This window comes from Taudactylus pleione, unplaced genomic scaffold (assembly GCF_031769625.1).
Source record: "Taudactylus pleione unplaced genomic scaffold, aTauple2 ptg000161l, whole genome shotgun sequence".
NCBI lineage: Eukaryota > Metazoa > Chordata > Amphibia > Anura > Myobatrachidae > Taudactylus > Taudactylus pleione.
This window is the reverse complement of record NW_028284563.1, coordinates 647,184-671,184: the sequence shown is the minus strand read 5'-3', so window position 1 is coordinate 671,184 and position 24,001 is coordinate 647,184. Positions and strand designations below refer to the sequence as shown.

Sequence of the window (24,001 nt, the reverse complement as noted above, 5' to 3'; positions counted from 1 at the left end):
CAGATGGCTGTGAGTCAGCGATGCCTTTATGTGATCCAAGCTGCAGAACTGAGCTCCACAGGTCTCTTTATTATACATGTAACAACATATGGAATTCAGTTCTCATAGCTGGGAACTAGTGATTCTCTCCATCCGCTGCCACGCCTCCATCTACTGCCATGCCTCCATCTACTGCCACGCCTCCATCTACTGCCACGCCTCCATCTACTGCCACGCCTCCATCCACTGCCACGCCTCCATCCACTGCCATGCCTCTGAAATAAACAGACGCATTAATTACTGCATGAGTAACAGATGACTTACAGAAGTGCTACAATGAATATACTGTAGACCAGATTTTCGGAACATTGGTCTTCAAGTACGTACAAGGGCCTGGTTCATCACGGATCGCTATTGCGTTCGCAGCTGCCTAATAGCGCACAGTTGTGCTGAGAAAATATGCCACAGTTTACAACCGCTCAGCCAGCACAGAGACGCCCCCACTATCGCTTTCTCACAGACCTCGCAGTCCTGCGTATAGCTCAGTAACATCGGCCCCTCACGCAGAATTCCAGCAGCTCTGACCTGTCTCCGAAATTGCAAGTCCCGTCGCACACAGTGAGTACACAAGCTGTGTAGGCCGTCGCAGTTGCTAATTTATGCACGCCCAGGTAACGGCGTTCAAATGGACAGGCACACCTGCGTCTCTCCAACCACTCCCCCGTCACCACCCCAAAACGCTGACGTCTCATCGCTCACTCTGCGAAGGCTTTCTATCTGCGTGCGTGATCGCGGTGCGATCACAATGCTAACCTGCGCACACGCACTGCGGTGCATACACATGCACAGTAGGGGTGTGCACCGGCCACTTTTCGTGTTTTGGATCTGGATCTTTCTTCGTGTTTTGGATCTGGATTGGTTTTGCCAAAACCACCCTTCCGTGTTTTGGGTTCTGGGTTTTGTGTTTTGGATCTGTATATTTTTTTAAAAAAGCATAAAAACAGCTAAAATCACAGAATTTGTGGGTTTTTCTGTTCCTATGCTATTATTAACCTCAATAACCTAAATTTCCACTAATTTCCAGTCTATTCTGAACACCTCACAATAGTGTTTTTATGTCCAAAAGGTTGCACCGAGGTAGCTGGATGACTATGCTAAGCGATACGAGTGGGCGGCACAAAAACGTGGCCCATCTAGGAGTGACACTGCAGTGGCAGACAGGATGGCAGTTTGAAAAACTAGGCCCCAAACAGTACATAGTGCAAGATGGAATTGTCCTTGGGCCCTCCCACCCACCCTTATGTTGTATAACCAGGACATGCACACTTTAACAAACCAATCATTTCAGCGCCAGGGTCTGCCACACGACTGTGGCTGAAATTATTGGTTTGTTTGGGCCCCCACAAAACAAGCTGGCAATTAATCTGTCCCTGCACAAACTGGCTCTACGGAGGCAAGATGTCGTCCTCATCCTCCTCATTCACCGATTCCTCATCCTCTTCAGTGTTGTGTACATCCTCATCCTCACAGAGTATTAATTCGTCCCCGCTGGAATCCACCACCACAGGTCCCTCTGTACGTTCTGGAGGCTGGTCTCCCTGCAAGAGTTGATAATTCATTTTTATGAACATTATCTTCTCCACATTTTGTGGAAGCAACCTCCTACGCCTTTCGCTGACAAGGTTCCCGGCTGCACTAAACACTCTTTCGGAGTACACACTCGAGGGGGGGCAACTCAGGTAAAATAGAGCCAGTTTGTACAGGGGCCTCCAAATTGCCTCTTTTTCCTGCCAGTACAGGTACGGACTGTCTGACATGCCTACTTGGATGCTGTCACCGATGTAATCCTCCACCATTCTGTCAATGGTGACTGTATCATATGCAGTGACAGTAGACACGTCAGAAATTATTGCCAGGTCCTTCAGTCCGGACCAGATGTCCAAACTTGGTCCTGCCTGCACTGCATCACCACCAGTGAGTTGCTTAGGATACCTAAGTTTTTTCCTGGCAGCCCCAGTTGCGGAAGAAAATGAAGAAGGAGCTGTTGACGTGTCACGTTCCGCTTCAGCTGACAGTGTTTTCACCAGCAGGTCTTTCCACCTCTGCAGGCTTGTGTCGGCCGGAAAGAGAGACACCACACAGGCTTTAAACCTAGGATCGAGCACGGTGGCCAAAATGTAGTGGTCTGATTTCAACAGATTGACCACCCTGGAATCCTGGCAAAGCGAATGAAGGGTTTCATCCACAAGTCCCACATGCCGAGCAGAATCGCTCCGTCTTAGCTCCTCCTTCACTTTCTCCAGCTGCTTCTGCAAAAGCCTGATGAGGGGAATGACCTGACTCAAGCTGGCAGTGTCTGAACTGACTTCACGTGTGGCAAGTTCAAAGGGCTGGAGAACCTTGCACAACACGGAAATCATTCTCCACTGCGCTTGAGTCAGGTGCATACCCCCTCCTTTGCCTATGTCATAGGTGGATGTATAGGCTTGAATGGCCTTTTGCTGCTCCTCCATCCTCTGAAGCATATAGAGGGTTGAGTTCCACCGCGTCACAACCTCTTGCTTCAGGCGATGGCGGGGAAGGTTCAAGAGTGTTTGCTGGCGCTCCAGTCTTCGGCACGCAGTCGCTGAATCCAAAGCATCTCCTGCACGCCCCTTTCGCTTTTCAGAAAATTCTGCACCACCAAGTTTATTGTGTGAGCAAAACATGGGGAGTGCTGGAATTTGCCCAGATGTAATGCCCGCACAATATTGGTGGCGTTGTCAGATATCACATATCCCCAGGAGAGTCTAAGTGGGGTAAGCCACTGGGTGATGATTTCCCTCAGTTTCTCTAAGAGGTTGTCGGCGGTGTGCCTCTTACTGAAACCGGTGATACACAGCATAGCCTGCCTTGGAACGAGCTGGCGTTTCTGAGATGCTGCTACTGGTGACGCTGCTGTTGTTGCTGCGTAAGGTGATACATCTACCCAGTGGGCTGTCACAGTCTTATAGTCCTTAGTCTGCCCTGTTCCACTTGTCCACATGTCCGTGGTTAAGTGGACATTGGGTACAACCGCATTTTTCAGGACACTTTTTCACAAACACAGAAAAAAATATATATTATTTGGAGTGCACTTTGGGGGTTACAGCACCCTTGAACGGACGAGCCAGCCGGTCCTTTACTTATGACACAGGCGCACGCTTGGCGCTACTTTGTTGATGCACGTGCGGCTACTGCGCACTCAATTCACAAACACAGAAAATTTTTATTTTTTTTTGCCCTTGGGGGGAGCACCCCTGATGGACAGAGCACCCCCTGAACAACACTACAGCACCCCTTTAGGACTGGGACACTGCACAGGACTTTGGAGTGGACACAGCCCCTATGGACAACTGACTGCACAACACAGTCCAGCCAGCCCCTATGGACTTTGGAGGAGTGGACACAGCCCCTATGGATAACAGCAGCACAGCACAACACAGCCAGCCCCTATGGACTTTGGAGAAGTGGACACAGCCCCTATGGACAACAGCAGCACAGCACAACATAGCCAGGCCCTATGGACTTTGGAGGAGTGGACACAGCCCCTATGGACAACAGCAGCACAACACAGCCAGCCCCTATGGACTTTGGAGGAGTGGACACAGCCCCCTATGGACAACAGCAGCACAGCACAACACTACACTACACAGCCCAGTAAGCCCTAACTCCCACCCTCCCTCTTCACTGTCCTCAGCCGAGTGAGAAAATGGCGCCGACACGGGTACCTTATATAGAATCCAAAACCCGTGAGACCCGGAAGGCAGGATGATGACGTTTTGCCTCGATTTCAGATCCGAGTCAGGCGGGAAAAGTCGAGCCTAACTTGGATCGGCCTCAAATCGGGGGTGGGTTCGGATTTCAGAAATCCGAACCCGCTCACCCCTAATGCACAGTACGCACCATCGGCCGATCTGCTTACAGGGTTTCAATTGCTATTCATGCTGAATCAGGCCCAAGAGATCTAATTCAGACCCACTCGCAAGCGCTGAGCGCTCGCAAGCGGGTCAATGTTTAGGCCCTGCGCAATTCTCTCGCTCCGGAGCTCATTACAAAAGGGGTGGCTGTTGATGGTGATCGACAGCTCGCCCCGTTTTGTAGGCGACCCGGGGGGGTGGTTTCACAAACGGAGGCGTTCCTTTAGGAACCTCATTCGCCTGTTTCAGAAGCGAAATCATTCCATGCGCATCCTCGCTTTTCGCCCAATTCAATTGCAAAACAGGCGAATACGGAAAAGGCGAAAAGTACTGAAAGAATTGGGGAAATCAGTCTGTACCCCAGAAAAAGATGCACTAACATAGGAAATCAATATAGATATGTACTAATAGCCCTAATAAAACTATTTTGCATACTTAAGTTGTGTAAATTGCTTGCTATTAGCGTCTTTGTAAAAGTGAAGAATAGCATTAAGCAGTATTTTTTTGTGAAAATAAATAGTCCAGTCAAATTTGGGGTACATGAAAATGGGTTCTAGCATATTTTTATGTTTCTAAAGTGAACTTTTAAAAAACGTGAAAAATCCATCTGCTGCATGCACCTGCAATCCCAAAAAAACCTGACCCATACTTGCAGCCCCCCAAGAAACCTATTTTGCTAGTTTTTAGGCTTGCCCCCCCACTTTTTGCATTTTTACCCCAAAAATTACATGTATTTTTTGGGGTGTTCTTTGGTTTTTGTTTTTTTGCAGATTTGTCTTTTGGGGGGCTGTCCCAAGGGTTCTGAGTCATTTCCTCACATTTGCACCCCAAAATAAATATTTTGCACTTCTTTCACCTGCTATTGATTGGAGAATCTTTTTTGGAGAATTCAATGCATCGAGTTTTCGCTTAGGCAAAATTGTCCTGGAATTGAATTTGGCAAAAAAAATTTAGGCAAAATTTTCTCAAAAAAACAGGTTGAAAATGGCTTTTCGCCTCTCATTGAATATGGCCCTCAATCTCACAAATAGAAGCACTGGAATGATACTTAGTTCTGCAAATAGAACCGAAAGAAATTTGCACAACTCGAGGTGAAATATTAGGCTTCAGTACAAGTCATATTATTTATATAATTTATATTCTAACTACAGGGTATTGCTCATTGCTATTGGAATTATATCGTATTGAATTAATATGAGGTATCTCACTTTTACTGCCCTTCATGTGTTTGAATTGTATCTTACTAGAAGCTGTTTGAGGTGAATGTTCAATGAAAAAAAAAAAAAGTTATCAGTGTATATTGAAAATGAGCTATTAATATTTAAATAAGCTTAACTTTAATTGTTCATGTCTTGATTATTCCTGTGACCTCTCAGATGCACTCAATAATAAAATAATTAAATTTGGGAATAGTAATTATCTTGGACCATTAATTCCCTTTCATATTTATATGGTTTTCGGAGTCAAAAAAGATTTCTAAAAGATTCATAAAATGGGTTTTAATTACTGTGAGTTGTAAAGAAAAAAAATGTCTTAAATCACCTAATTAGAACTTGGCCAATAATTCGAGATCTACAATCACTTTCTAAAAAGATGTTTTTCACTTGAATGGCCGCAACTAATGATTTCATGTTATTTTATTGCTTAATCACGCTGAGCAAATATTTATTTGCTTCCTAGTAGTCTAGATACTCCATGTATGTAACCTAACTTATTTATTACAGTCTTAAGTGAGTACACAGCTGCTATCATTAACCTGGGCTAACAGTGATACAAATGTGTTTTTTATTGTTTTTACCTCTAGTTCGGGGCCCATTGTCATTGGATTGTCTGGGGGGCCTGGTACATCTATGGAGGATGTATCCCCTTCCTCAGTGCACATGGTATTTTTACTACATGTTTTAAAGAGTGGATGTGGCCATGCTCCTGTGTTTGACCACGCCCCTCATCTAGCACCTGAACCCGCAGTATGCCTCGGCGGCCCTGCCCATTGCCAGGATGATTTTGTACAGTAGGTACACAATTTGCACTTTATGTGCCTTTTTTTGTTTAAATAGATATAATAAATATTTTATTTTGACTGAAAATGATATGTGACGTCGTTTTTATGTGATTTGGTGTTTAGGGCGATGGCCTCTTTGTTCTATAGCTGCTACATAATGTATTCATACACAATACTAAGCACGTTTGAAATCTTTTCATTCATGTATTTGAAGCAGTCAATTAATATAATTCAACATTTACAAAAGTTTTTAAAAATGAATATAAGAAAAAAAAAATGTCATCCCTTATCTCATCTCTAAGGGCAACTATTATGCCCTCCATGATGTGTGAATGTCTGCCAGAATTGCTGTCACCCCTATAACTCTGCGATAACTGCAACAATCCTTGTATATACTGTATTCAATTTTTTTGGTATATCTGTGAGATTAGTTGGTTCAATTTTAGAGACAGTATCTAGTTTGCCATTCTGTGAGTAAAACTATTAGAGATGGGTGGTCTGGATAAAGGTAGTCAGACACATTTGAGTTTCCCTATACAGTCCGCATCTCAAATTAACATGGAATTGTTGACAGTTCTTTGTGAGTCCAAAGTGAGGCCAAACATCATCATTTCATGTGACGTTAGAATCTCACAAGCTTTTCTTCATGATTTTATCTTTTCAACCCTCTCCCATGTATCTCCCAGACTCTGTCAAACTCCCCACAAAGCTATTTGGCTCGAACAGTACAATGAGTCTAAAGTCCAGATAGTTACATTAGCCCATGATGTGTCCCATGTGAGCACCCCAATGGTTTTATGTCATTTTTATCAGCAGTTCGTTTTATTATATAGATATATAGATATATTCACTATATGCAATGTAAATAGAATTTATACGGTAATTAGATACAATATAAATAGTTTGGTCTAAAGGTGCCTATCCATTAACAGACATACGGGTCTATTTACTAAGCAGTATTAGGAGACAGAATGAAAAGTGATAAGGTGCCAGCCACTCAGCTCCCAACTGTCATTTTTCAAACACAGCCTGTGAGATGGCAGTTAGGAGCTGATTGGCTGGCACCTTATCACTTTTCACTCTGTCTCCTATCACTGCTTAGTAACTAGACCCCATAGTAACGACAGCACGATTATGACATTGTAATCGTGCTGTCGTTTCTATGTCTGTGATGTGCATACACTGAACGTTCAGTCGTTCAGTGTAGGGACATCCATCATCCCCGTACATGCTGAACCTGACATGATCGTCAGGTTGACCAGCATGTACGGGCGATGATTGATGTCGGAAACGACCAGCGGACATGCGCATCGCTGGTCGTTTCTGGCCTAAATGTGTCAGATACATGCACGATTTGCAAGCGATTGCACAATAACGACATCGTTACCGTGCAATCACCTGCAAATATCACTAAATGGATACCCCCCCCCTTAAGACAGAGGTTCCCAAACATGGTCCTCAATCCACCCCAACAGTTCAGGTTTTAGAGATATCCATGGTTGAGCACAGGTGGTTAAATCAAATTGACTGAGGTACTAATTATGTCACCTCTGCTCAACCATGGATATCTCTAAAACCTGAACTGTTGGGGTGCCTTGAGGACCGCGTTTGGGAACCTCTGGTCTAAGACAAAGTTGGAATCGCCACTGGCAAAAACCTCTGTATAAACTTAAGTTGCAATTTAGTGTCTGAGCACCAGGTTGTATCCAGTCTATGTCTCCAGCTTGCCCAGTATATCAGCAGTCTTGAAGTTGGTGGAGATAGAACAGTCTGTACTCAATCAGATATCGGTATGTCCTCAGGGACAGGCAGTATTTCTATAAGTGTGCTGATCTTGTTTGAAGTGGTAACATGTCCACTCACGTGATTGTGTACTGAAGTCAGAGCTATTTGGGAATAGAAGGAGGGGAAATTATAAGCCGCAGCCAACTGTATAGAGGAAGTAGCAGGGACCATTAACGACATAATATAGATGTTTGGCCACTAATGCAGGAACATTGTGGTGTAAAACACACCTCTGTATGATGCAAACTACATACATACGTTGTGCAGCCAATAAGTGCAGTGATTTGTGCAGAGCCTCACATAGTGCGAGATGTATCAAGCCTTGGAGAGTGATAAGGTGCAGAAGTAGCCAGAGCAACCAATCAGCTTCTGTCATTTATCTAGCACATTCTTTGAGATGACAGAAGCTAATTGGTTGTTTTAGGCAACTGCTCCACTTTATCACTCTCCAAGACTTGATACATATCTCCTTCGTATTTCAGGGGACAAGTGTTCTAATCTAGTTGGATTTAATGACCTGTCCACGTGTGCTTATGATCGGGAGACCCTGGGCTTTGTGTGGAAATAATGAAGGGAAGTAAAAAGCCACAGACAACTGCGTACGGGAAGGGGTATAGTCCTGTAAAACTGATTTTTAGAAATGATTTATGATTTCCGCAATATAGAACCTAACATAAGGGAGGTGAGGACTTCTAATAACAAATAGGGCATTCTTACGTAGGCAGACTCATCAAAGGAGAAAGGTTCTGTTATTCATTATTTATTATAGCTATTAATACCAATAGTATACATCAAGCGATAAGCCGCTGAGGTTGTCATAATAGCAGAACGGATAAAATTCCATTATTTGACCAAGCAAAATGATGGACCGTGGTCTGGTACTACACTGCTTTGCCTTCTTTACTTTGATGTGACTGCAATTTTTCTATGTCTGTAAAATCAAAGGTTTTAAACTGTTTGTGGTTCTCTGCGACTGTTCTCATTCTCATAACAGCCTTTCGCTAGTAGTCGTTGCAACATGCTGCACATGTGCGACACAATAAGGCAAGAGGAAATGGAACATCAGAATAGCGTCAGCGCCAACAGTCTCTGTGGTGATTCTAGTGTGCCCAAGCGACAAAGGCTCTGTAATGATACATGATACATAACACAGCAGTGTCTCTAGACCCCACCTGGCGACAAGATCAAGTGCAATAATAAAACATTAAAACATCCTTCAATAATAACTGTGAGCCTTATTCAGAGATGCACGTAAACCCCCATGTTTACGCATATCTCTGATGTTTGAGATCTGCCCGCGCTCAGAAGCCGCACTGCACATGTGCAGATCTAGGTCTGCAAAGCCGCTCGCAGTTCCCCAAATGCCGCAGCATGTTTGACATGCTGCTGGCTTTTAAGGGCAGTAACAGGACGGCGTCAGGCAACGTTACAGAAAACGGGGGGCGGGGGGGGGAAGGGTGTTGGGCGCATGCTGTGGGCAGTGGCTGCGTCCTTGGATTCAGCAGCATGAATTTCCCAGCCATCCTGAGTCACCTGAGGGTGAGTCAGATGACTGATGTTCACGCAGATGATCCTGCACCCATGTCAACGGGTAGTTTATAATGGCGAGAGACATAACCTTAATTTACAGTTAGCCTGGCACCCAGTCTATCCATAGTACATAGTACCGCCATCAAAATTATTTCTGAAAAGCATACTCACCAACATGTTACATTTACTGCCTACAGTTTCTACTACACTCAGGTATAAGTATTTCTGGGAATTAATTAGAGGGATAGGGAGAGCCCATATACTGGCAGGAACATCATTAAATTTGTAGCAAGCTAGCAAGACTTCAGTACAGTGACTGTGAATCAGGGTCACAGGATCTTTAACCCACAGCAACAACCAACCACCCATGCATATAATGCCAATGTTCTGTATATTAGCAGGAACGACGCAGGGCATCTTTTATACCTTTATGTTTAGATTGTTATTCATGTTACCAGCTGTATGTGCGAAAAGGTGTTTATCATTCATGTTCGGTATTTTAAAACAACATAACTGATCGATCCTAATCCTGAATCTATTTATACTGAGCAGTATGGTAGGTTTGATATCTGTCCATATTCTGTGTGTTCTATAAATGAAGTTGAACTAGACAGAAGGGGGCGCTATTGCATATGTATAAGTAGTATTTGCTATTCATTCATAGCCAAGGACACTGCCAATATTTTTCCAGAGTGAGACGCTAACCCATTTGGCAGCCTTTTCTTAGCCTCAGGTTGCATTTTTATAATGCACATGTGCAAATTTAGCAAATCTGTTTAGGAGTCCTACAACTGGCGTGCGCCTGAGTACACCTAGGGGGCCGGGAGCGACGCTGGAATGGGCCCTGTGGCCAGTTGGCGCGCAGACATGGCCAATGTGCAGAAAGAGCCTGTTACATGCATGAGCCTAGAATGCTACACAAAGGACTTGATGAAATTCCCCAACTAGTTAACTACAGCAGTTTTCTGATGAAATGAACAGATGTGTCACGAAACGCATTAAATGGACTGATGGGAATATTTGAACTGTCTGGAGAGATCTACTGTTATTCTATACAATAAAGAGCAAATCGTTTGGATAAGAAAACTGTGATTATCCTAATTTAGCCAAATGGAGACAATATTACTCCATCGAAGAACCCTATATCGATGGTATACTGTACCTATTCATTTATGCTACACTCTTTTGAGACAATTCAGGACTCCCCTTATATTCTAAGAGCAGCATCAAAGATTACCTTCAAGTTTCTATAATTAAAGTGGTGCAGATCTCGCCATTTCATTCCAGATTCTGAGTAGGGTATTCTCAGAAAGTACAGTATTCAACAAAGCCTAATATTAATTCACAATAATACACATATGGATACACAAGGCTGGACACAAACACACTATTCTATGATTACATGCATACACACTCTTAGATGCTTTTGTTATGTATTTACAGCGATACACGCACTCGGTCAAACCGGCTTGAACATGTTTGTTCCTTATAATTCTTTTAACCTGTTCTGCAACTAATTTTCAAAATTTTAGAACGAATTTCACTTGAAATCCTGCCAATGACTTTAGGGCTATCAATATAATTAAAACAATACTTACATTTTTCTCTAAAATATGTTTCACTGGAACTTCATTCATGTCGTAGGTCATGAAAAATTATGGGGAAAACGAGACTGTCTTTATCACGTGTTACTATTGTACACTTTAGTATTTTTACTATATGGGTATTTGTGTACATTTGTGTACCCAAAATTCTGCTTCCCTGAATAATGTGCACCTGGTTAGTGCAAAAGATAACCTATTAAACATATAGACAGTCACACAATTGTCTCTACTCCTGAGTATAAGTAAGCTGTGGCCACCTTTAAATTAGTGGTCTCCAAGGTCTGATTACTGCCCATTCCTTAGAAAACAAACTGCCTTTTACACATACTGTACACATTTGCTATTTGTAAATGACCCTTTGGCCCAAATGTAACAGCCTGCTATTTGCAGGCACCGCTGCGATTTCCACGAGGTAGCTGCCAGATTTAAAGCGCCACTTTGCTTTTAGTGGCTCTCTCACTGCATACTTGCCAACTGTCCCGAAATGCGTGGGAGAGTCACAAGTTAGGGGCACTCCACTGGCCTCATGACAGAGTTGTCCAGTCTACAGCTGCTGTCTACTTCCCGACTGAATGGGTGGCACCGAGGTCGGGCGATGTGAAGCCCATTGGAATTGCGTCATGGTAGCCACGTCCCCACCCCAACTGTGAAATGCTGCGAATAGAGGCTATGAACAGCAGGGGGCAGGGGCATGAGGATGGAATCGCGGCAACATGCCCCCTACGTGAAAATCTTTAAAAACTCCTTTGGCGCATGCATTACGCAGAGCGTACGCACGTTGTTGCGATGGAGTGCTGGGTGCCCCTGGGCAGTGACTGGGAGGTGGCTAAACAGACCGCTTAGGCATCCACCGCCGAAACAGGCCCAAAGTGTGAAAAAGGCCTATGTAGACTTACTATATGCATACACATGTAACAAATGTATGAATGCATTTCTCTATACTGTTGTGTGCAAGCACTGATACACTATTCTATTCTTTAGCTCAGGGGTGGGGAATCTTTTTTCTGCCGAGGGCCATTTTAATATATATAACATTTTTGCGGACCCGATGCAGGCCACGCCCCTTACGCGTGACATCACGCAGGCGCAGCAATGCCCGGGAGCTGTAAGGGCAGCGGTGTGACTGTCTGAAGCGTCCTAAGTATGCTCCAGGCAGCACTACTGCATAGATTCTGGCTGCAGGGTGCCAAAAGCTCCAAGGGCCAGACCAAATGATTCCGAGGGCCTTATACGGCTCCCGAGCCTGAGGTTCCCCATCCCTGCTTTAGTTGCACAGAGCGGCAGTGGAATAAGACTTTAATCTGGTTACTGTAAGCTGACACAGGGCCTATAACATTCTTCTTATTCACAATGAGCTGCAAAGGAAAAATATGTCAGTAAATCGCTCTGTATATTTGGGATTTGCATTTCTCGGATTTGTAAGCAATGATTCAGGAAATTACATTGATTCTACTGTAGATGTAACATTTACTGTAACTGCAAAAAGCTTCAGAATAATGTTCCTCATTCCCTTGTATATTTCAGTTTTCATTTGCTATAATAAGCGCTGTTTTGCTTAATAACATTGGGCCTCATATTCTACATCTGCAATGAGCTTCAGAGAGAAAAGTTTGACTCTAGTTTACTGGGTCAATTTAAATAGGGACGAATTGCGGGCAAAGCCCTGGTTGTGCCATTGTGTTGGAACGCTGGCAATGGCTCCCTATACTGTTTATTTCTATTGAGATGAAGAGGAAAAAGGGTTTGCATATATACTGACATTTGTAGAGTCCCAAAACTTTGACAAATTGTTGCTATTTAATAGTAACACAGCAGAAGATGGATCAGGCTGTATTAAATGCAACGCTGATTATAGGGGAGATGTATCAAACCTTGAAGAGAGATAAAGAACCAACCAATCAGCGCCTATCTGTAATGTTACAGGCGGTGTCTGAAAAATGACAGTTAGGAGCTGATTGGTTTGTACTTTATATCCATCCATTTTATCTCTCTCCAAGGCTTAGTACATAAACCCCAAAATATATTCCCACGATCAACCTTTTATATCTCCACTAGTTCATATTAGTTGTCAAACGGCGTTTAGCTTTCTCAAGTGTCTTCAGCCTCAAATTACTTTCTATGGATTTTCTTACAGGATTAATCTCCGGTTCTTCTGCTTCCAGCAAGTAACGTGCTATGTTTATTATTCTGTCTGTCTGTCCATTCAGTGTAGTCATTATTATAACGTAGAAGGATTCTGTCATCCCAACAGTGTATCTTTTTTTATTTCATTCTATTCATTTGTATTCAAATAGGTAACGGCAAATATGTACATTATACAGCTAAATGTTTTTATCGAAGTGCGGGCGTGATTTTAGGCTGCGCACAATGCGGTACAAAATAGTGCCCCAACATTGGCAATTTGCCTGCCCAATCTATGGGGTACGGGGAAAACTGACAATGTTGGTGGTGGAAAAGTGGCCCTTTCTGACTGCATTTCACGGCCAACACAGTGTCAAATATCTACATGATGGGAAAAACCCAGCGGAATGTATTATCAGACACTCCCTAAATCATTCTTCAAATAGCCCAGAACCAAAGATGACGGAATGCAATCCATGAATGGGCAGTGAAGGTGCCCATACACACACAGCAATTGTATTTGCCCATTAGACCTCATCAGATGCAAATCCTGAAGTGTATGGGCCAAAAAAGATAGTGAATCACGATAAAACATTTATTCAAGTGAATGATCTGCTTTCCACATGACAGATAGCTACCACAGAGAGCCCAGGGTCTGATTCAGAGATGTGCGCTAACCCGATGGTCAGCGCACATCTCCGATGTTTTGGGTTCCGCGCATGTGCAGAACGGGTCTTTGGCTCTCGCTCGCAGCCCCCCCCCCACAGGATTACTGACATGCTGCGACGTTAGGAAGGCGAAGCGGGGGCGCTAACCCCCCCTTCCCCCCGTTTTCCGAGAGGGACGAGGCCAGGGTCTGTGTTGGCGGATGCATATTTCCTGGCCTCACAAGTGACCAGGACCCGGTCATTCTGCAGTAAGCTTCAGCTTCCGCAGCCTGGTTAATGGAGCAACCGATGGTTGCGATGTTGATCCCAGGCTGCGACCTCAGTAGCAGCCCTGGAATCGATGTTTCCTACAGGCACCTCCTGCTGCATAAGCATATGAGATGGATGGAATTGCACAGTCGCTAGTGTGCAACTCTACCATTCCGTCCAGCTCTGAATCGGGCCCTCAGTGTTTCCGATACTACTCCGTGGTAGCATTTCTTGTGTAATATTAGATGATGTGCATCTGACTATCGTGTATAGCTTACTGTTTGTAGTGCAAGGTACGGTCAGCTTACTCTCAGCCATACAGAAAAACTTAGGGGGCCATTTATCAAGGAGTTTGATCATACGTGACGTGTTTGCACCTGGACAAACCGTGTTGCGCTGCAAGAGGTGAAAATACATTTATTTTGTCATTCATTTTTTTTGCATGCAGGGTAAATACTGGCTGCATTTGCATGAAGCCCACAAATGTTGGGCAGCTTTATTTTTACACTGCAGTTTAGATTTGAGTTTGGACACACCCCTCTGATATCTAATGGTGCCCATACATCTGCATCTGATTCCCGCTATTCTCCATTCTACTGACAGCACAGGGAATTCAGGATATTTAAAACAATTAAAGATCTCTAAAATGGTCTGAATGGGCGATTGTGTATTTTTTACATGTTGAATTTCCCCGATGCTTCGACAGATCGCCTATCATCGATGGCCGGTCGGGTGGGATCGGCTGAGCGGGGAATTGAGGAAGTAGATGTATAGGCTCCTTAAGTCTGTACAGTTTGCATCTGCCCCACCTGCAGTGCAGCATGGTTTTACCAAGGTGCAAAGTTACTTTTTTTCTTTTGCTCCCAACCCACAAGTAGCCCCAATGGGTGGGAATATGTAGAGGCATACCTCCGTCTTCCACATTATGCAGTGATGTATTATACACTTTTGTAAATTAACAATTAATTTAATTTCATAAGCAAAATGTAATAATTATCAATATTACACAGGCAAATATTTGAGTAACTAATGCTAATTTCTGCCTGTGACACATTTTAAATGGCTTCTTTACATGAGAGATTACATGGGACAATGTAATGATTCACTAAAACACTTTAAATGATCTGTACCAATCAGTAAATAAGTAAAACAAAATATTGCTAATATTGCTGATAACAGCTGCTAAAAGTCTAAATTGCAATATATGTAAAAGAAAGAAACATATTGGCAATGACAGCATGCAAAATAACATAATTAAAAGGAAAACACAGTACTTAATCAGAAAAAATGGCAACAAAAAAAATATTTAAATATCACTTTGCAATAAATTGAGCAATGACACTGCTGCATATAAAATATGAATATGTTATTTATAGCAATAACTAAAACCAGAAAGACAACCGATAAAGGCTGCCGTTAATATTATAGTTCTATTTGCGCAAATACTTACCTTTTATTTTAATATAATTCTTGATTTTTTTTCATCCCACTTTCTCCCAATAATTCAGTCCATATTCACTCTGCTTTGCACCCAATAACATAAACCTTTCGCTCCAGGAGCGATTATGTATTTTTCCTATGAAGAATTGCCAATCTGCATTGCAAGTGCTATAGAGTGGTGTCACAGATATTTAAACTATGTAGGCTGAGACATAGCCCTGCTCATTTGCATAAATATTTTATTCAACTGAGCAACCAGCATATTTTCTGCTCTGGAAAGTCCCTTCTCTTGTATATTCCCTTCTCTGTGAACTGTCAAGGAAGGAACTGGTACAGTAACAGTGCTATGTGTATTTTACACAATACTTCTCTGCCAATGCAACATGGGCTTAGTGCTCACTGGAAATGTAAAAAGTGCGTATGCAGACCAGAGCCCTGCAAACATTGACCACAGAAGTCCAAGGTTATTTTTAATTGCTGCAATAATTTACAATGCTCAGGCTTACCCAATGAGTAATGATTATAAAATTATAAACTATGCTTTTGAAGCACAGATACTTAGATAAAAATTTCAGAAATACCTATATATATACAGGTTGAGTCTCCCATATCCAAAATGCTTGGGACCAGGGGTATTTTGGAATATTTGCATACCATGAGAATGGGACCCAAATCTAAACACAGAATGCAATTATGTGTTATATACACACAGCCTGCAAGTCATTTTATACAATATTTTTAATAATTTTGTGCATAAAAAAGTTTGTGTACATACATGAAATTCATTTATGTTTCACATACACCTTATACACACAGCCTGAAGCAGTGTCGGACTGGGGCATGAAGGGCCCACAGGGGAAATGCAGTGATAGGGCCCATACTTAGGGGTGTGGCCAGCCTCCAGCGAGGTTTGGCTAACCACAAGAAGGTGCATGATCTGGGCCCCTTTAAATTATACAGTATGTTTAGTACATACTGCTGGTGCATGTATGATAATGTACCAGATAAATACCAGCAATGCACTGTAGAAAATACACCATAGTCCTGTGCAGTATAATGTAAATATATATAATGTATAATTCAAGTGCAGAGTTTGGAACCTGATGCCTAGAGGTGGGGCCCACCGGGGGATTCCCCTGTACCCCTGTGGGCCAGTCCGACTCTGGCCAGAAGGTTATTTTATACTGTATTTTAATAATTTTGTGCTTTAAACAAAGTTTGTGTACATTGAGCCTTCAGAAAGCAAAGGTTTCACTTTCTCAGTCATGCTAAAAATATTCCATTGGGGCCTAATGACGAGAAGTATACAGCCTCCATCAACGGACAGGTAGGGTATAAGGAGGCCCATGCAGGGCCAGATTAACAATGCGGCTGATGGAGCTACAGCTCCAGGCCTCCACATACAAATAGGCCCATTGTCATGACAACATGATGACTGGCCATCTGCTCTCCACACGGCCAGCCATAAATCATATAGTAGTAACACTGTATTTCTATTTACCTCACAAAATGAAGCATTTTTTTTCTTTTACATAATTAGGGGGGGCATTGGGGCTGAGAGTATAGAGGTGTACACGCCCACATGGCACTGGCCACATCCACACAGCACTGGCCACTCCTCCTCTGCTTCTCATAATAGGCCCTTGGTCATTTTCTGCTCCAGGCCCATGTGGCCCTCAATCCGGCCCTGGGCCCATGTCATATATGGCTTCCATTGGGAAGCAATCGGGAAGCCGACTGCCTAAATACCGGCAGCCGGCTTTCCGACTGTCATATCCCGGCAAGGGTGAAATGCCGGGCGTCTAGATGTAGACGCCCGCATTTCCCCGATGCCCGGCATCCCGATCGTAGTGATGCCGGGCGCCGCGAGCGGACAGCCGCGGGGAGGAGGGTTAGGTTTAGGGCTCCCGGGGGGACTTAGGGTTAGGCACCCCCCGGGGGACTTAGGTTTAGGCAGGGGGGAAGGGGGTGGTTAGGGTTAGGCACTTAGAGGGGGGATTAGGGTTAGGCACTTGGGGGGGAAGTTAGGGTTAGGCACCCCTAAGGAGGGTTAGGGGGGTTAGGTTAGTAGATACTCACCTATCCACGATCAGGATTTCCAGCGCTGTCGGGCTTCCGCTGCTCAGAACTCTGCTGATGTCGGCCTGCCGCTGACGGGAATCATACCCATTCCCTTTCATTTTATAAAAAAGAAGAACCTAACTAGCAAGATAACATTATTTATAGAGGAGAAGAAATATGCACCAGTTGATAAGAGGAGTTAGGTGGAGTCAGGAATTTCTTGTGTTCTGCAAGAGAGTGCAAAAATAAAATGTACGTTTGCAGAGAGAGATTACGGGAATATGATACAGATAAGCAGTGGAGTGGGTGCATCTTAACAGAGAAACACTTGATTTGTGCAGCAGTAACTCAGAGCCGGTGGAGATTGGTTCTCGTCCTATACATTTTGTGGTAAACATGTTGCACCACAGCGCCTGTCTAGAAACTGTTTACCCAATATAAGAAAACGCCTCAAATACAAAATGGTGCGACTTGCATTATGGGTGTACCCTCACTCTCATGATGAATATGATTTATTGTAGTAATAAATTAGGCTACGCAGAGCAGCAATATAGGATAAATATGTAAATATGCATGGAAGGGGTAGATTTAAGGTGGAAGGTAGTTTGATTTTTATTTAACGCTTAGTCTTGCAATTGGCAGACAAACTTGTAGTTGGTGGAACCGTTCTCTTGAGAGCAGCTGCAAAATGAAGATTGTTGGGTGAACTCCCTAGAGGCATTGCCACTAAATCATTGTGATCTGTTTAGTGCATCCAGTGCAGTTTGTAAATGACGTCCACTGCATCAATACCAGAGCTGCATAAGAGGTTCATGTATGTAAAAGGCATCTTGGGAACTTACACACCTGTAGCTATCAGTGCTAGGGACATGGGGAAGTGCACAATGTTCCATAAAACATGTAAAATATAAATGTTTATGTTTTTACTCCTTTTGTTCTTATTTGTGATATAATTTGCAATTTTTCTGTAGCCCAAGGCCATAATGAGGGGAGGACGAGCATTGCCACCACCCAGGGACTAGACAATTCCATTTGGCTTGCAGGATGCCCGGAATGGCACTGAGTAAACCGCTGCAGAGCCACTTAGTCATCTACTTCCTCCTCCAAGTGGCCCTGCCCTCTCAACAGCCCTGCTTTAGTCCCTCTGCCACCAGGTATTACAAAATACCTGGTGTGGAAAGGTGTATTAAACTTCAAAGTTATGGTAATGTCAAGTTCTTAAATACAGTGCCTCCTCTCGACTGGTTTGTCCCCCTCGGTTGTAGAGCTTGAGTCCACCAGAGGATGACATGGGAAACCCTGATCAACTATCTACACTGAAGTGCCAAAAGTAATGAGATAGCAGTATGTAAAGGTAACGGTAGGTGGCATCACCATACTGTGATGTCTTGAAAATGCACAGACCTGCATCAGTTGTAATCTGACATCTCGTGAAACAGTTTGAACACCGGCTAGGCTGCTCACGGCAAGGCAAAGTGAATAATCAGAGTTCGAATGGGGCATGATTGTGGGTGCCCGATGGATGGGACATTCTATTTCCAAAGTTGTGCAGACATTCAACATGGTGGTTCTATAATGGTGTGGAGTGTGTTCATGTGGCATGGGTTGGGTCCGCTGGTCTATCTCAACACGTCGTTGACCGGTAACCGATACATTGCATTGCTTGATGACTATTTGCAGCCCATCATGGAATTCATGTATACCATAACAATGGAATATTCCAGCAGGATAATGCACCATGTCATCTGTCCCAAGTTTTCCAGGTTTGGTTTTGAGGAACATTATGGAGGGTTCCAAAGAATGGCGTGGCAACCACATTCGCCTAACATGAACCCAAGCGAGTATTTATGGGACGTGGTGGAGAGTACCATTAGCACCCAAGATCCTGTACCTACAATTATCAGGAAGCTGTGGGAAGCTATCCAGATGGCATGGGTCAACATCTCTCCAGAGGTTTTCCATTCACTGGTGGAATTGATGCCACATCGAGTTGCTGCACTTTGCCGGGCTGGAGGGGTCCTACACGATACTAGGCATCTATCCCATGGCTTTTGGCTCAGGGTATAAATGACTTGTGACCACTCACTCACACACACTCCAGGAAAGGGGACAAGCAATTTGGCACGTTTATGAAATGACTGTGTAACAAGTTTAATCTCCCTATGAGACGGGTAAGATGCAATTATGATAATACAATTAATTTATAGACAAAGATTTACTGAGCAAATAAAGAGAGTAATGATATGCAAAGCAACAATAGATATGCCAATATTTAATAACAATTAAATAAGCAATAATAACAATTAAATAGATGAACAATGGTAACAAGTATGAATTGGCATGCTCACAATGAGAACACTGTTAAATAAATAAGACGGGCACTATATTTTAGGCATCTAGAATGTGTACAAGCACTGTGTGCACTCTTTACTAAGATCATAGGATAACATGGGTTTCATTAGAGATGTCACTCTTAAGGCGCATACACAAGTAACGATTTTGTAACCAACGATTATCTGTCAGATTTTCCCTTGAAAAAGTGAATGATTTTTTGAAGTGTAATAAACTATTTTCTACAACAATGAACGAAAAATGTTCCTTCCCTTAATGAAAATCGTTATGTTGGACAGTCCGAAATGAACTACAAACGGGAGCGCGCTTGAATGTTTTTCGTTCATCGTTATAGCTCAGAAACTTAACGATTTTTTGAACGATTGAACGATAACGACGTCGTTATAGTTAAATAGTTCACAAAATCGTTACGTGTGTATGCACCTTTATCTTTTACCTACAGACGCACACCGTGAAATATAAGGTACTGAATGCAGGTGACATGGGGACTGTCCCGCCATCCTGCCAGTAGCCAACTGCATGCCGGCTGCTGTGAAGTTGAGAGATATGTGCAATGTGAACCACTCATGATGGCTAAAGTTTCACATTGCAAATGAAACTGGTTTTAGTACATGCAAGGGGCGTTGGGGGGTGGCACACCCCAATATGACATTACTGTGCCCCCAACATGGTGTGGCCATACACTGTGTTTGCGGGGATGCGAGAAATACAACAGGGCCAGCCCGCCCGTTACGCGAACTACGCAGCAGCGTAGAGCGCCAGCCAGCAGAGGGCGCTGTGGGTCCTTCCCGTACCCTAGCGCCGCCGCCACACTCCTCCTCCTCTCCCGACCCGCCTTCGCCACCGCCACACTCCCCCCACCCCCCCTGCAGCAACAGCAGGAGCTCACTCCTGAGCTCCGGCTCCTCCCCCACGGGCATTATGGGAGAGACGTCTCTCCCATAGTTCCGAGGAGCAGCAGATGGCAGCAGACGTAGGATTGGGGCTAAAGGTAAGTATTGTGTTGTTTTTTTCTGTGTGTGGGTGTAGCACACTAACGGGGCATTACTACTGGGGGCACACTAACAGGGGGCATTACTACTTGGGGCACACTAACAGGGGTCATTACTACTGGGGGCACACTAACGGGGCATTACTACTGGGAGCACACTAACGGGGGCATTACTACTGGGGGCACACTAACGGGGGCATTACTACTGGGGGGGAAACTACAACTTGGGCCACTATTTAAAGGGCACTGCATAAGGGATACCACTATTGGGGGCACTGCATGGGGGGGACTATACTGGGGGCACTGCACAGGAGGGACCACTACTGGGGGCACTGCATAGGGGGATCACTACTGGGGGCATTACTGGAGTCCAGCATAAGGGAGACCTCTCCTAGGGCACAAGTGGCACTGCATAGGGGGGACTACTAATTAGGGACTGCATAAGGGGGACCACTCCTGGGCACAAGGGTTACTGCACCAGGGGGAAGAACTACTGGGGGCACTGTATAAGGGGCACTGTATAGGTGGGGATCACTACTGGGGGCCTGCAGAAGGGCGACCACTACTGGGGGCAATGTATAAGGGGCACTACTTGGGGCCTGCATAAGAGAGACCACCACTGGGGGACATTGCATACTGGGGGGACTGCATTAAGGTGCATGTGGAATGGAAAGCACTTTTCCCAGAGTGACGAGAAAGGGGTGTGTGTCATGGTTATGGCTTTTTCCATGAGACCATGGTCCCTTAATTTGTTTGGGCATGCGCAACAATATGCCTGGGGGCGCCAAAAAATATACTCGCTTACAAAAAAATTTGGGCTAGGGCCGGTCCTGCAGGTAATACAGGGGATGTGGCAAAATCCAGGAGCTGTGACAATGCTGCCTCCTCACACACATTTTTTTTGAGCAGGGTTCACAGTATTTAATAAAATGGTGCAATCTGCGCAAACTAGCTCTTACCTATAGTAACCAGACCCATCAAGGGCGGTTATTTACGAAGCTTCTGATCATGTTCATGCCCAATATTTAAAAGGGCAATGATTTTACTAGCAAGACACTGCTGGTAAAAGCATTGCCCTTTTAAATATCGGACACAAACACAATCAAAAGCTTCGTAAATAAGGCCCCTAGGTCTCAATTTTCTAGTGCAGTTAAAAATGAAAGCAAAACACTGATTGCAGGAGGTTCCCACAACTGTTAAATATCCCATATATAGTGTATACTCTGGACATAATAATACAATTATTAAAAATACAAATAGCATATAATCAAACTGGTATCAACGAGGGAACCAGATGCAAGTGAAGAACAGTACAGCCATCAGCCAGGCATACTGTAGTTAATAAAAATCAAAGTCAAGTGCAGTATGCAGGTATAAGCAGAGACATTATAAAGGACAAGATGGTTCAGTCTAGGTCGTCTCAAATGTTGCAGAAGCAAAGTAAAACCACAGGTATAATAATTATTAGACAAGGAAAACAGGAAGATGAATACTTCCTCTGATTGGTCAGTAATTAGGAACAGGTGACGCTTAATGAGCAATTCCCTGGGAAAAACCTCTCAGGATCTGAAAGAAAAACTGTGTCAGAGGCAGGTAAGCAAGGAAACTGGCCAGCAACATAGGACCAAGGCCCTCATTCAGACAGCGAGCGGCTCTGAATTAGGTCCCAAGGGTCAGAGGCCCCAGCAGGCTGATATCCTGACGCAGCTACTTAATCTTATGTATATAATTTGCTTAGTCCCTTTGTCCAAAACGCTCTTTGGTTTTGAATATCTCAAAGACTATTAAGATATTAATGTGATTCTTTTGCAACTGATTTCAATCAGCAATAAATTACAGAATTTGGAATAAAACGGTATAAAATTTGAAAAAAAAATAAATAAATTTACAAAAACCATAAGAAATGCTTTGGTATAGCTAACCTGAAAATGTCAAGAAAACTACCAGAAAACAGAGCCGGCACAGTGACCCGGGGGAAGCGGGATAGGGGTGACCGCCGCCGGCTGCTGTTACCACAGGTGGTCTGTGCTCTCACATGGACCCTGCGCCCTAGTCATGTGCGGACACTGTTTATGCTCTGCCCAGTTCGGCTCCTGATTGGCCACCTGACTGCGTGACTTAATGAGGGAGGGTGAGCAGACGGCACAACACGTGTGGCAGCTGCCGTAGGGGGCACTCTTCCCTCACCTAGTTTCTCCAACAAGTCAATTTCAGACTCGAAACATTGAATCAAAAACATTGCAGGATCGAACATCGAAACCATTTAACCGATGTATCCGATGAAATATCAAATGATTTCCATCCCTACTTTTAATTTGTATTGCAGTGCTGATGGGCTAAACCGTGCGACATGACGTCACCTTGTACTTGCAGTGCGCAATTAAGGCTGGGGTTGGCCGTATCTAGCTGTAACCCTGGCCTCTGACTGGACCCCCTTCCCTGCAGCGGCCAGCGAGTGTTGGAGAGGACAATCCCGGGGCTGGACCTGAGGACTCAGAGATCTGTTCGCCGCGGCGGGTGGCAGGCTCCGAGAAAAAAAGCAAGTAAGTCCTGAGTTTTGACTCCTGAGTGAGTCTGAACTCTAAAAATAAAAATGCGGGCATGGGGTGCCCGGTGGAAGGGGATCTAGCTGTAACCCACCCCAGTCCAGTCCAGAGGAGACTGCATTTGTAGGGACGGCGCTGGCGGCTATCGCCGGGCACCTTTATAACTCCTCCCCAAAAAATATACAAACAGGGTCCACTGCATGTCCATATGAATTAGCTAGCCTTTTGCTTTCGCCAGGTTAGCTTGTTTTGTTATTTTTGTGATGGTGAGAGTATTATTGCTTGTACTATATTCTCACTACCAAAAAATTTGAGTAATCCAAACTCAGATATATTTTTATTTTGTTTCAGCAGAGATTTTCATAGATGTCATTGGCTAAATCTTCAGGATTTCATCCAATTACATTTCTGAGATTTCAGTTGCCAGTAATATCACTGATAGGGCAGACTTGTGCCGGAGAGGTTTCCCTTCTGAAATTGATCAGCTACTGTATGGTGCGAATACTAAAGGGATGTATTGAAGCCTTTTGTCAATCCGACAGCCAAGACATGTATTCATTTTAAGGTACTTAACCCTGTGTTCATGGGACTAATAATGCTTTAGGCCAGGGGTGGCCAACCAGTCAGAGTCAAAGAGCCCACAAATATCTGTAGGTTTGTCAAAGAGCCAAGATCATGCGCGCGCCGAAGGCGCACATGCAAAAAGGGGTGTGGCCTTGTGCCAGCTAGACAGCG

At 44.1% G+C, this 24,001-nt stretch overlaps 1 long non-coding RNA gene across 1 annotated transcript in view; it reads left to right on the top strand.

The window, feature by feature from the left end:
* Window positions 1–5,908, top strand: part of LOC148521510 (uncharacterized) — a 38,181-nt gene extending 32,273 nt beyond the window's left edge. The window contains exon 4 of the long non-coding RNA XR_015878820.1: window positions 5,722–5,908. This is a non-coding gene — a long non-coding RNA (uncharacterized LOC148521510). The remainder of the gene's footprint in view (window positions 1–5,721) is intronic.
* Window positions 5,909–24,001: the final 18,093 nt, after the last annotated feature.